Source organism: Chaetodon auriga, chromosome 5, assembly GCF_051107435.1.
Source record: "Chaetodon auriga isolate fChaAug3 chromosome 5, fChaAug3.hap1, whole genome shotgun sequence".
Taxonomy (NCBI): domain Eukaryota; kingdom Metazoa; phylum Chordata; class Actinopteri; order Chaetodontiformes; family Chaetodontidae; genus Chaetodon; species Chaetodon auriga.
This window is the reverse complement of record NC_135078.1, coordinates 11,872,173-11,886,134: the sequence shown is the minus strand read 5'-3', so window position 1 is coordinate 11,886,134 and position 13,962 is coordinate 11,872,173. Positions and strand designations below refer to the sequence as shown.

The 13,962-nt window shown below is 42.5% G+C and overlaps 1 pseudogene; it reads left to right on the top strand.

Moving 5' to 3' along the window:
* The first annotated feature begins 3,136 nt into the window (after positions 1-3,136).
* The window catches only part of LOC143320666 (coiled-coil domain-containing protein 60-like), a 29,740-nt pseudogene continuing 18,914 nt past the window's right edge, over positions 3,137-13,962 (top strand).

The window sequence follows — 13,962 nt, the reverse complement described above, 5'->3', positions numbered from 1 at the left end:
CATGTGCCAGCTCACATAAACTGCTGTATTTATTGGTATTAGATGATACTGTGTGGACTTGTGCTGCCATGGCAACAGCATAATTGGAGTCATGCCAGTTTCTCCTTGGGCAAGTTACTCATGCAGAAGTGACTAATGCACAGCTGTGCAAATGTATAGTATTTGATAAACGTCAAAACCTCTAAGCTGAAACAGCATGATAATTAATCTCCTTTTTAATTTTTGCACTCGTGTATTTTCAGGGGTAACTGTGAGTATGATGCTCCTGAATGTGATCACTTATTATTAAACAGTTACGAAATTCACACGTGGATCGCCCACAGTTCATTTTAAGATTGGAAGCATGCAGAAAAAATGAGTAACACCAACACAATATTTAACATTTTCACATGCTATTGCTTTATTGGAGCTCCAAAGACAGCATGGTTATATGGCTATTACATCTATTGACTAAAATGCATCTGTAGAACTGGTGCAAGGCAAGCTACGCAGGCTGTGTAGTTTTGTCAATATGTGATGTGGCGATATCTGTGTTTCTATTTGGTGTGTTCTTGCTTTATGTCAGGATCCTCCAGCTCCTGGCTCGGGACCTCGCTTGGTGGACTCTTGCCCGGCTCCGGATCCTCGGCCTGGGTGATCTCCTCAGTAGCCTCCCTTGAGCCTGCCATTACCTGGATCTCTCCATCCACGGCCGGTTCTTTGTGTTCTGGCTGTTTGGACATGTCTGTGTCTGGGCTTTCTTGGCTTTCCAGGCTTTCTTGGTGCTTAGAAGAATCTTGAAGACTGTCTGTGCCTTTGCCATCTGCGGGCACTGAAGGGTGGGACTCTCCAGCTGGCTTTTCATGGGTCTCCTCCTCCTGTTCCCTCCTCTCTTCATACTGCTGGAGCCCAGCTGTGGTGCTGCCAGGGTGGGCCTGATCACCATGGACTTCTAGTGGAGACTCTTCCCCTTCATCCTTTGCAGATGGAAAATCTGGGGTCTCTGGTGCTCTCCAGCTGTCTGGTTCTGTATCAGGAGCTTCTTCTGTCTCCTGTTTTTCTCCTGTTGCTTCCATCTCCACCTGCATTTGTGCATAAATGTGTTGAAAATTTCATCAGTAAAATGAAATGAACAGTTATGATTAAAGGTTTGCTAGCACCACTTTGATGCCCCACCTCAGTACTGAATCTGTATGCCAGTCCTTGAAACTTATTTTGAGGAATAAAAAAATTGATACCACTCCATGTATGTCTGGTAAATATAAGGCTGCAGTCATCAGTTGGTCATATTAGTTAACATTAAGACTGGAAACAAAGGGACACAGCTTGCCTGGCTGTCTCCAACAGTTCCAAAATTCACCTCTAAAGCTCACTAATTAACACACAATATCAAACAACGGAGATATAACATGTTAATTTGGAGTTTAGAGTTGCTGGGAGGCTGGCTGTTTCCCACTGTTTCTAGTATTTATGCTAAGCTAAGTTAAGTGGCTGCTGGCTGTAGACTTAACATTGACCTGACACATATGTAAGCAGTATCGATCTTTTCATCTAACTCTCTGCAAGAAAGCAAATAAGCATATCTACCAAAATGTCAAAATATTCCTTTAAATGTAACTAAACTTCAAAGATGTGATCACCTTTATGGGAATAATGATGGCAGCAGGAACAGAGGTTTCAGGAACTGGAGCTTCCACAGTCAGGACACCATCCACAGAAAGGGTGGATACGATTTTGGTAGCATCAATCTCAAGTGGGAGCCTGAAAACGAAAGGATGGTGTAAACAGTGTCTCTACATGCAAAGTGCGAATGTTTTCTAATACCGAAAGTGATGTACAAAAATCTAATTTTTCAGCTCAGTGAGCATTTTAGAGATAGGATACTGTCAAAAGCAGGCCTTCGGTGCTGCATTTTTGGCTGCCGGGTGGTGTTTAGAATGGTTTAAACTGAGGATATTTCATCATCTACAGGCTAATATCAGTGTTTACTTTACATACCTGTATTTCCTTGTAAAACATCTGGCAATAAATCCATGCTCGTCTGGCCTCTCCTCGTGTTTCCCTGAGGATGGATTACCGTTTATGGGGAAGAATGTGAGGACACACACAGGAATCAAGCAACACAGAGGAACCACTCAACACAGAAATTAATTTCTGTCACAGAGCTGTGATTTCCCCGAGCACATTATTTAAGCAGCTTTCTAATTTTCTTACATTCAGTTTCCTTTCCATCTTTGCTTGGTTTTAAGAGGCTTATTCTGTGAACTGTCAGAGAAGTCTATTTAGATAACTCTGTTACTCTTTGAGATAAAAATATTAGATAGATAAGATTATTAATACTTCATTAGCAGTAGAAACTTTCTTGTGTGTAAAAGTAATTAGCAACGTATAATGAAGTGAACTTTTAGAGCTGTTTAATTAACAGAGCTGTAAGCCAATGTTCTGTACCTCCGACCTCCAGGAATCCATCTCTGACGCTGAGAGAAATCTCTGAGGGGGAGAAGTGAGCCACGTCCAGGCTGACCCTCCACTTGTACTGCTCCTTACTAATCTCCTGGCTGGGATGATGCATCGAGCCAGAGATGTAGGGCACAAACAGCGGAGCGGGTATGTACCCGGGCCAGAAGCAGGCTGCCAAACTCCTCTGGAGCCCATCCACCTCCGTCCACCGAGGGTCCCATGGCTCCAGGAAAGGTGGAAGGCCGACATCCTGACTGAAAAGCCGACTAGACTGCCACCATTTTCTTAGGGGGTACCAGGGGACGCCCCTGCCGTACTCACCGCATGACGGTTCTGTTTTGGCCTGTTCGCTCATGTTTCAAAGAATGACACAGGAGAAAACCTGGGGAGAAGAAGACAAATGGCAGCCCTTTTTTTGATGACACTCGGCGAGTAACTTCTGGACTTTTGGGATTGAATCACTGAAATTTTAGCAATTAAAAGATCCGCCAAAGCTGAGGCTGGTGAGATGCAGAAACCTCTGAGGGGCTTTATATAGTACTCCTGTCTCTTTTAGCACTTAATAAGCACTCATGCCGATCCCATGAGAAGGGTGTGTGGGCATGGGGTGATGGGTGTGGAGGGGAGGCCGTTACCTCTTGTTGGCCTGAAGAAGGCGGCAGACTAATTAGCTGTATTTATAACTTTTAAGGGCGCAATGGCAAATAGCGAGCAGTTGGCCGAGGCTGGTTTGTGTTTGAACTGTTGCATTTGTTACCTGAAGACCATTCTTCTCACATCCCAGTGAACTCTATTCTGTCAGCGGTGACTGGGCCGCTCAGTCTTGTCATGAGCCAGTGATAGTGTCTCATCCTCCTGTGCTTCACTTGTCAAAGGACACACAGTGGCAGAGTGGTTTGTCTGGGGCATGAAATACCTCTACTAGAGGCTGAGAAGGACACAAAATGCTATTTTTTTGTGTTATCTGAAACACTTCAGTGGCATGTGTGTGTGTATGAAGTGCACAAAGCTCACTTCCACTCCATTTTTCTTTCGCTCTGCAGTTTCAACAGGATTATTATTGTTCCCTCTTTTATCAAGTGTGACAGACTTGTCAGCGTTTCATTTTTTGAGCCGTGTGCCCTGAGATCTTGGCATACTGTCCACTGGAGCACAAAACAGATTGAACAGATGTTTCTGACACTTTGTGTGATGCCTCACCCACAGATTCTGTCTGTAGGACATGCAGTGAGAGGTTAAATTGGGATTCGCTGCTGCTGTTTGAGTTGCCTGAAACATTGGTTCCTCTGTTCCAACCATCAATACAGGCTTCCATCCTGTTCACATTAAAGACACATATAGCCACAGTGCACCAAAATGTTCATGTTTTTCTTCAAAACTAGTTTGGAAGGCTAAGGAGGCAGTAAAATTGAAGAAAGTCTGCAGATTTTTTGATGTGATTATTGTACAACATTGTCATTTTCTGATTTCAGCCAAGTTAGATATACTTAGTTCACCCATTTCCACAGTTCAATAAGGCCACATAGGGCTTTACCGATATATGTATTGCCAGTATATATATTTATTCCAGTGTATTCAAAACTGCTTCCCTTCCTGCTGCAGAAAGATACTATTCCACCATTCACCAGTTTACAGTCAATAAGGCCCTTGATACAAGGAGAGCTCACTAAACGCTTCCATAAAACTTGAAAAGAAAAATGGGAAGAAAAGGCAAATGATCTGCTGATCCACCAAACTGTATTTTCAGAGGAGATTTTTACCCTTGATTATCTTATTTTCTCTAATCTCTTCTTTTCTCTATACTTAGCGGGGTAAACTGGCTTGTTGCTGTAAGTAACAGAAAACAACATTTAACGCCAGCAGCCGATTTCACCGATTAGTTCTTCTTCTCTGCCTCTTAATTAGTGGTAAGGGGTTGAGTCAATCCAGCTCAACAGTGTAAACTTATTGTGTTTCACTATCCTGTTTTCCAACCCCTTTCTCTTTGTCTTTGTAGTGAAATAGATCATTGGTCACAAGGTGATTACAGTGTAATTTTTACAATTAGTGTAGGTTGAGAGTTTTCCAGGTTGATCTCAGAGATCCATAGACTGAAATGGTTCTGATGAGATGGAGTGTGAAAAGGTAGATTAATGGACTGAGGGAAAATTATTATTGATTCTGCAACATTATCTTGATTTATTCATTTGTATTGATTGAGTGCAGCCTCACACTGAGCAGTGATTTTGACAAAACCAGCTATCACGAAACCTTTGGCTCACTTCATCTAACACCAATAAGGTCACAATATTTTGAGGTTTCATAACATCTATAATCTCAGTGGTGAGTGATATAAATCTCACAAGTGTAGCCAAGCACAGGCATTCACTGCTCACGTCACTAAATGTGAAGAGACAACAATTAAAGGACAATAGGCCATTTTCATGGCAGACATGTCTAGATGCAAATAATAAAATTAAGGCTGAGCTTAAAGGTCCAGTGTGTGGGATTTAGAGGGATCTATTGGCAAACATGAAATATAATATTAAAAAGTGTGTTTTTATTAGCATATTATTGCCTGAAAATCCAATCCACCATGTTGTACCAGTGTGTTTCTACAGTAGCCCAGAACGTACAAACCAAACACTGGCTCTAAAGAGTGCCTTTCACATTTTTAATGGCCACTGTAGGGGATGATAAGGTGAGGTGTATTCTGCTGGTTGCAGTCTACAACCTCACTGCTAGATGGCACTAAATCTTACACACTGGACCTTTAAATAGTATTGTGCATGCTGGTTTACTGTTATACTGTCAGGGCTTACTGACACTTGAATAGAGCAGAGGTTGGCAACACCTGTGTTTTTCCTGCTATTTGACTTGTCATGGAGGAAAACACAGGTGTAATTAATAGCATTAACTGCAGCTGCATTCTGTTTAGATTTGTTATCTCATCATTAAGGCTTTACTGGGGACATATAATGGAACAGAGCCATCATACTTCCTATTAATTGCACTTGTGCTTTTGCTGTAGTGTGAAGTTAAACAATGAAAAAAGGCCTGTATATTTAAAAACAAACAAACAAACGTCTATTCTTAGAGGAATTCATATCAACTTGCTCTTCATCTGACATAGCTTACTGTGAGACAATATGAATTGTATACACAATCTGAATATGATTGGTTCCTGACTAGCAACCATGAACTTGAATTTATCATAAACTAACCAAACAAAGGCTTCAAATGTTAATAGCTTAGCAGGGCCGCAAAATTTCGGCTGATTCAGGCCTTCTTAATGTCACAACAGTGTTTAGGGGTGTCCACATACTTTTGGCCATATAGTGTCACTGTCACTTCCTTGTGGGCTGAGCTTCTTTGTTGTTACCATGGGAAACGGAGGGCTGAAGCGCGTGGAGCTGAAGTTTGGCGTCTTCGCAGAGATGTTTCCAGACTGAAGCTCATTTCAACAGTTTATTGACTGCAGGGATATGCCGCTGCTTCTGTGCAACTTTAGTGTCTTTCGTAATTTACAGACTCATCATGGCTGGTTCCGCGTCGTTTTGGCACAGGAAAGCCCGCCTCGGTCAGTGGACATACGGGCCGCCGAGAGACTCATGACGGCCGCAGGCTGCAGCTGAGCCGGCAGAGCTGCCTGGAAGCAGCCTGCAGACTGAATGAAGCGCCCCGGCGGCCCTCACATCAGGAAACCAGGCCAGTGATCCTGCACAATATGGGACAACAACATGCGGGAACGGTATTTCTCTTATTAGCCTACATAATTTGTAGAACTACAGTCAAAGTCAGTTTACTGAAATACAGTTTGTTTTGTTGGTGTTTGTGTGTATAAAGGAGAATGAGAGACTTTATAATATCTTCTCTCATATGAATTTCCCCACCCCCTGCAAACACACCATCACCAAATCATTTTGATGTCTTGAGTCAGGATTAACTTCAAAGATCGCTGACATTTTATTTATCTCTCCCAAAATATAAAAAAGGCTCATTTGAAGGAATGCAGAATCCATCTGTTTCCCTCTCTCTCTCTGTCTTTGCTATCTTTTTTCTGATTTCTGATTCATCCCATTCCATCTGGCAGCTGCTAAAGATCAGAAAGTCTTCATGGACCCGTCTGCTTTTCCTGCCTTGAACTGCTAATGCCCTTCTCAGTTGATATTTTCATATCTTTCTCTCTGTGTATGTGTGACACACACTACACAGAGCAGCCCCAGCCAAGACCCGTCGCCACATCTACTTTGAATGGCCGCTGACCCTCCTCTGTGCTCAATCACATTAAAATCTGTCGCAAATCAGATTTTCTAGCCAAGATGAAAACACATTTAAGACTTGCTGAGAAAGGATGGGAAACACACCCATGACCCAGTTTACTTTAACCGTCCTGTGTGTAATTTGAGTTGGAGAGGATCGTCAGAGATAGTTTTGAAGGCCTGGTTGGCTGTGCACAGTCAGTTTTCATAATCAGCATCACAGATGCTGCGTCTGATCCCCCCAAGCCTGTTCCCACTAACAAATGCATTTGAAGTAAGACATTGCCATTTGTAAGATGATTACAGTCACCTATGCTCAGGGGAGGGCTCAGCAGAGGCCAGTCGCAGCAAATCACGAGGCCTCAAACAGCCCGCCACGAATCCACGGGATATTAGCAGCTAATGCATCAAGGGGGATGAAGTGTCAAATGGCTGGTTTGTCCCTGTGGACACTGCATTCATCATAGTTATTGTGAGACCGGCTCTGTCGCTGAGGCAGGCGGACTGGCCGACGAATAGAGAGACGTACGTATCAAAACTGACACATCAGAATGGAGTGGCTTATCTATGGAAATATATTTTCGGAAAGCCGTTTTACAAGTTATCGCAGCCAGCAGTGAGTCAGAAATAATGCGCAGTGATGCTTGAACCTCGATCTAACGTAAAACAAGGCTATTGGTTGAAGAAATTCATTCGCTGAATTGGTTTAGCCATGCCTGTTGCCAATCCATTGTCTCTATGACTGCAGTGAACAAGAATAGCCCAGTCTGCCCTGTAAATCACCAAGGATGGAAAACAAGGCAGCCCCATCTTCTGCAGTTTCCTCCTCTATGTTATTGCATCTGCAGTGCTTTTGATTCAGCTCTCTGTGGTGCCGTTAAGACAAATGCAATACTAACAACGTTGTTTGCCGTATGTGTGTCACTCCTGGGTGTTGATGGAAACACACAGGCTAAAGCCACTTTACAGACCCCTTTTTTCCCATTACTCGTACGTATTGGGAACATGCACTCTCTGTGAGTGCTCATGTGTGCACATACAGTATTCATACGCTGAGGTCTCGATTGTCTTTGTCCACCGGAGTAGCAGAAAGGCAACAACAGTGTCCCGGTTTGACTCGAAAGAGATTTGCAGTAAATGAGCTCATCCATCAGCAGAAGCGTGCGGGGACAAGGGTATGATGAGGAGAAGGGGGGGTGAGGAGGAAGATGAAGAGAGACGGCGGGGCGGAGCAAGGGCAGAGCAGAGGCAGGGCTGCTCAGAGAGAGGCCTCACGGTGAAATATGACGGCTGTGGCATTTCCGTGCTCTCCGGCACGTCCATGTCCTTTAGATGCTGCAGCTTGAAGACTTGAGCTCAGCTTGGTCCGTGTCCAGTTCATCTGTAGCTTTGCCACCAAAGTCATGACATTTAGGGGAGCAGCATTTTTAACTACACCCTTCATATCCGTTTGTTCCAACTCTTCTTTGAAGATACTTCATGTTTACACTGAGTGAAATATTCAAACCCAAGAGTAAATGGTTTTACGGCTGCAACATCATGAAAATATCCAAAATTCAGCCTTATTTGCTGTCTGGAAACTTTGCGATCTCCACTGGGATTTCAGATGGATTTCTATTTGTTTTTGTGTCCCACCAGAGGGACTTTAATGGGTTAATTTTACGTGGCTGTAAAGGTGTTTGAACCAGTAATCAGAGTTATGAGTGCTATTGATCAGCAACAAAATTTGGTTTGTGGAGCTGAAAAGTGGCTCTTGTGTGGAGGCCTGAACAAAGCTTAGCAGACAGAGGACTGATTGGGAACAGTAGATAATCTTTGGCTTGCTTTTTAGTCAGTGATCTGTGGTCAGAGTTTGAGCGGTGGCTTCATTAAAAGTTGTACCAGCTGTTATCAGGAGGGAAGAAACGCTCCTGAGTAGACATTACAAGTTTTAAAGCTGAAATAACGTTCTTGATGATGGTGCGTTTTATTTAACTTGCCAATTGTCCAGTAGAGCTACTCAACCATAAAATGACTAACTCTGGCTCTTGCTGACTTTTTGGTATTTCCAGCTGGTTTGTTTTAAAGCAGTCACGTTACAAGGAGCTTAACATTAAGCACTTGGTGGCTAAATACATGATATTGTGCCAAAAGCCTGAGGCTAAAGCTACATGTCAAAAAGTTAGCATCCTCACAAGTCAATTGATGTAGCAGACATGGAAATAAAGATGTTGTGTAGTATTAGAAAATGTAAAATGAGGCTTTTATTTCAGTCTCACACAAATTGTTTGGCTTTTTAACGTACATCAGTTCATATTGTCAGATTCTATGTTTTCATTTTTAGTTTGGAGAGACATGATTAAAGGCTTTTCAGGTAGTTAGCAGGACATGCTAACAATTGAAGACATAACCCTCCAAACTCTTAAATGCTGAGTAACATGTTGAGAAACCCAAACGGGACAGACCTGCTGTGCCACGTTCATGGTGCTAAGCTATGATTGGACAATCACCTTTCGGGGGAGGGCTTTAGTGATTTTGTATTTTAGCATTTTGATACAGATATTTATTTTTGGCTGAGTTCATACTGATGAACTTTTAAGCTTTTAAGTATTTCTGTTGTTTAATTTCTGCTTTTAAATTCAGTTTTTTTGAGACAGTGTTGAAAATAAGTGCTCTAATGTCATCCCTTGGATTTAAATTAGAGATTTTTTTTAGATGCCTAGATAAATAAAATGAAAAATCTAAATATAAAAAATCCTCCTGAAGATCCAGTCCAAGCTAATGCCCCTTTGCTTCCTCTCTGATGATCTGTTCGTCATCCGATGTGACTGTAGATGACCCACAAAAGACTGTTTACCCGTCCATTAACAGAAACCCTCCAGATTCCACAGGAGGAAGCAAGGTGCGACTGTTAATCGTTAAGCCCACATTTATACTCCTCTCACACCATGTTATCCAATTTATACTGTAGAAAACATCAGTTTATCTTGCAAAACAGTGTTGTTTTTACTCAATGCAGTTAATTATGTAGAGATTAATTGCTTGATTATCTGTCATTTCCATAAGAGATGTCATATTAGAGACACAGTTTTTACTCTTGGCCCGCTGCCCACTTTGCCTCTGCAGAGGTCACATGGGGATGCGACAGAGTCTTTCATGGGTGAAGAAGTGCTTTGAGCTCCAGAGCAACTCTGATGCCGAAAAGATAACAACTGCTCGTCCTTTTGTTTTTACGTCTTTGTTTTTATGCACTATCCCTTCAGAGTTTGCCTATTTCTCGTACCCAGGCTGGGAAAAGAGCAGATATCAATTCCCTGAGGAAGCATCTGGACCATGCCAGGTGAGAATTCCATGGGTGGGTGTTTGGAGCGGGCGAGGGCTGCAGTAGCACCTATGGGAAAAAAAAGGAATGGAAAAAGTCACATTTAACCATAACATAGTTCATTAAAAAGGAAAACTGTGACTGTTTGCTCACTGCAGGTATGCTCAGCTTTCAGTGCCCCTGTGTCCTGCAGGCAGTGGAGTCCTGCCACTGAAAAGGCTGTGGCATTTGGTCCAGGGCGTGTGTGTGTGTGTGTGTGTGTGTGTGTTGCGAGTGTGTGTGCAACCCCGTAACCCTACCACGGGGTGTAGAGACAAGATCCTCTGGGGGCAGCCAAGGGTACTTCCAACCGGCTGACATTTCTGACAGCCTCTGATAGAGCCCAGAGTATTGAATTATTCATACAGGTGTTATGGGGAAAGGTTGCCATTTTCACAGGAGAAACTAACCCCCAGATGAATTGTGGCTGTTTACCCCCTGCAAGCGAATACAGTAGTAATGATTTGGGGCTGTGATGCCTTTTAGGCCAAATGGCAGCCCATTCTCTGTCAGCTCACATGTGGAAAGCTCATATGTCTCACTGCTGCTCTGGCCAGGGCAAATCTCTTGGACTTAATCAGCCTGCTTTTGTTTTTCAGCTTGCACAGTTAGAACATTTGACAGGTAGTGATCTGTTTTTCAGCAATGCCGTATTTCATAATGGATGCCTTAATGGAAATATGAAAGATCTGATTATTACCTTCATCTCCTCTGACCACAAATATCACAGTAAAGGGTCAGTTCACCCAGGTCACAAAAAACACGTTATCATCTTTCCTGTAGCAGTATCCAGCCATGCTGGTAGTTCTGGTTTTATTTGTCTAGATTTTTAGGTGTTTGGGTTAAACATACTCAATACGTGTTAATTAGTGAGCTTTAGAGGTGCTGGTAGGTGTGTTTTTTAACTTTGGAAAGAGTAAGGCCCCTGTTTCCCCCTCCCAGTTTTTATGTTAAGCTATGATAATTACCCCCTGGCCCCATCTCCATACTTAATGGGTAGACATAAGAAAAGTATTGATTTTCTCATTTAATTTGTGGCAAGAAAGCAAAAAAAAGCATATCTTAAAGTGCCATACTATCCCTTTGAAATGCTCTCAAATGGAGAGATTGTGTCTATGAAACGATTAACAGTGAGGTCTGTGTCTAATGTTGCATTGGGGCTGTATGAGTTTCATACATACATAACAGTCTCTCTGTAACAGCCTCTTTTATATGTGAGAGCTGACCCATACAGATACATTTCATACAAAGCATATGCAGATGACTTGTGGCAATGCATCACTTTGTACTATTAAAATAATCAAATGTGCTGCAGGGTCTAGCATCGGTTTTTATGCTTACTGTTAATTGGTTGTGCGAGTGTATGTAAAACTTACATAACTATGATGTTACACTGACTGCAGACAGATTTGAAAAAAATAAATAATTTGAGCACAGCTTCAGGACATCCAGATATAGAACATAACAGATCTTCATAAGAGAAGAATAAAAAAAAAAACAAAAACAATAATTCGACCTCTTCGATTGAAGTCGGAAAGGAAGATCACAATTCTCAGATAAAAGCACAAAAACGTTGGAAAAATGGAATCATGATATTACATAATGTCAAATAATGTATTTCAAACGGCCTTAATCCTCTGTAGGACAGGGATTTGTCACATTATTTAGGTAATCCCAAAAACACAGACCCAGCTGTAATAATTGTCTTTTTCTTCCATTTGAAGATGTGAATGGAAATTAGGACACAAATTCAAAGATCGTCACTTGAATTTGATTGTTTACTGCCTGTCATGTACACCATGTGAACATCGGATCACAGAATCCTGATGTACCCAGATAACGCAATCACTCACTTCTGTCACTACATGTGAATGAAATCATCTGAGGTATAGGTACCACGAGAGCCCAGTTTGGTTTTGTATTTCTTCCCGTTTCCGTCTCAGTAGACACTACAAAGCCCAATCAGTGTTTTGGCTCTTACCCGCGTCTGTGGTGCTGTTTCATTTATGACTGCGCCAGCTTGTGCTGTCGCAGTCTGCCATTTGTCTCTGGCGATGTTGACATGAAACATCCCTTGCTGTCGTCTCAACACCACTGAGAGCCTTGCGTCTCATCACGTTGTACCTTACAGATAATACTTCCCAATTAACATTCTTCTGCTCGAGTTCTAATTAGGATTTAATTACGAAATGCGTTTGAACCCGTTGACATGTTGCAGTGTCTTACCCTCAAAAATTCCCCAGGCTGATGGAGTTAACCAGAAGTTGCATTTTGAAAATTGATGATACTTTGAGAACAGAGGCGATGACTAGATTCAGAGTCCACGTCTTAGTTGGTGTGATCACTGTAAAGATTCCGTACATATCACAAACCTTATCTCTTTTGTTGCCTGGCAACAAGCTGCCACCCAAGGGCTTCCATGATCTGATCTGTTAGAAACTGTCCCCCTCTACAACGACCCTCCCTCCCCCGATGCACAAATGTCTAAATTTTTCACATTGCAATCAATTTTTAACCAGCTATCGAGTCCTCCTTCCAAGCATTGTCAACTTTGATGAGCTTTTCAAGCCAGTCTCTGATTTGTGGTCATGATTCATCCTCACAAAGAATAACCTGTCATTGACTGGAAGGGCAGATGGTCGTGATGAGAGACGGCATAATGGGGTTTCATTAAAGAGCTTCTTAGCTCTCAAACACAAAAGTTTCATTGTGTCTTCGTGTATTGATGATACATTGCTTCTTCTCAATGCCTTTTATTTTCTTGTCACACCAAATACCGCAGCCTGTCATTGACTCGACAGCTTTCTTCTGCCCGCTTCTTTCCGTCTCCCTCCTCTCTCCTCTATTATTGTTCAGCTTTCGTGTTACACTCAAGCACAACCAGTGCTGTTGTCACAAACATTTGTACATGTGGTGCATCAAACACAAGTCGAAAGACGCCCACTTGCCAGCCAGTTATAAGATATTAATCAATTTGAATAAAAACATTAGTTGAACTAAAGTGAAAAAGTCACTTTAGCGCAAAGACCTAATGAAATTAGTCACGTCTGAGGCAAGGTCACTGTGCCACCTCCCACACTCTTGGCAGCCGGTAGCTACTCCAGGGAAAAACTTTTTGCACATTTGAAGCTACGAGTCATTAGCGATGCTGATAGAAACACACTTTAATTAAGACTGCTGCATTTTGGACTTAGATGTCACGTCTGAAGATTAATAAGTAATATCAGGGGTGTGGTGGTATGCAAATAGAACAGACATGCCTCCGAGCTAAACTGGTGCACTCGTATCACTGAACAGAGCCAAATTAGCATGCTGCAACACAAGGGCTCGGTGCCCCCCTCCTAGAATGAAGTGCTTGGCTCCACTTGTGGGCGAAATATTACCAGCCAGCTGCTCGCTAGATAACAAATAAGAACTGGAGCAGCAGAGGGTTGGAACATATGCAGGCGTTTGTGCCTTTGCTTGTCTGCTTTCACCCTTGCAAAAAAAAAAAAATCTGGTTTGCCTGGAAAGGAAAGGTCACAAGAATATTGTAAGGTCACTGGCCGCTTCTTCTTGTTGGTTTCTTGTCATGTTTATAATCAGGAAATTGAAGCTGCCTCTAGTTACATTCACTGTAAGTGGCTCTGGACAGCTGGGCTAGCCAAACGATGTCTAACACACCTAATGAATGCATTTCCCTCCTCATGGAACATTTGCAATTCTGATACTTTGAGCATGTGGGAACCTGCATCATTTACATCATGGTTTTATTAATAGAGCTGGACACCGTGTAGCCCGTGCGTTCCAAAGTAAGTTGCTCACTGGGCTCATACTCTGAAAAGGTTTTTCAGGCTTGCTCTGGATTTTTGGGCTCACAGAGCACAAGTGCTAGAATTGTTCTCCAGATGAGCCATTTGAAGGCATGCACATCAGAGACTTGTGTGAGCACATTAGTGCATC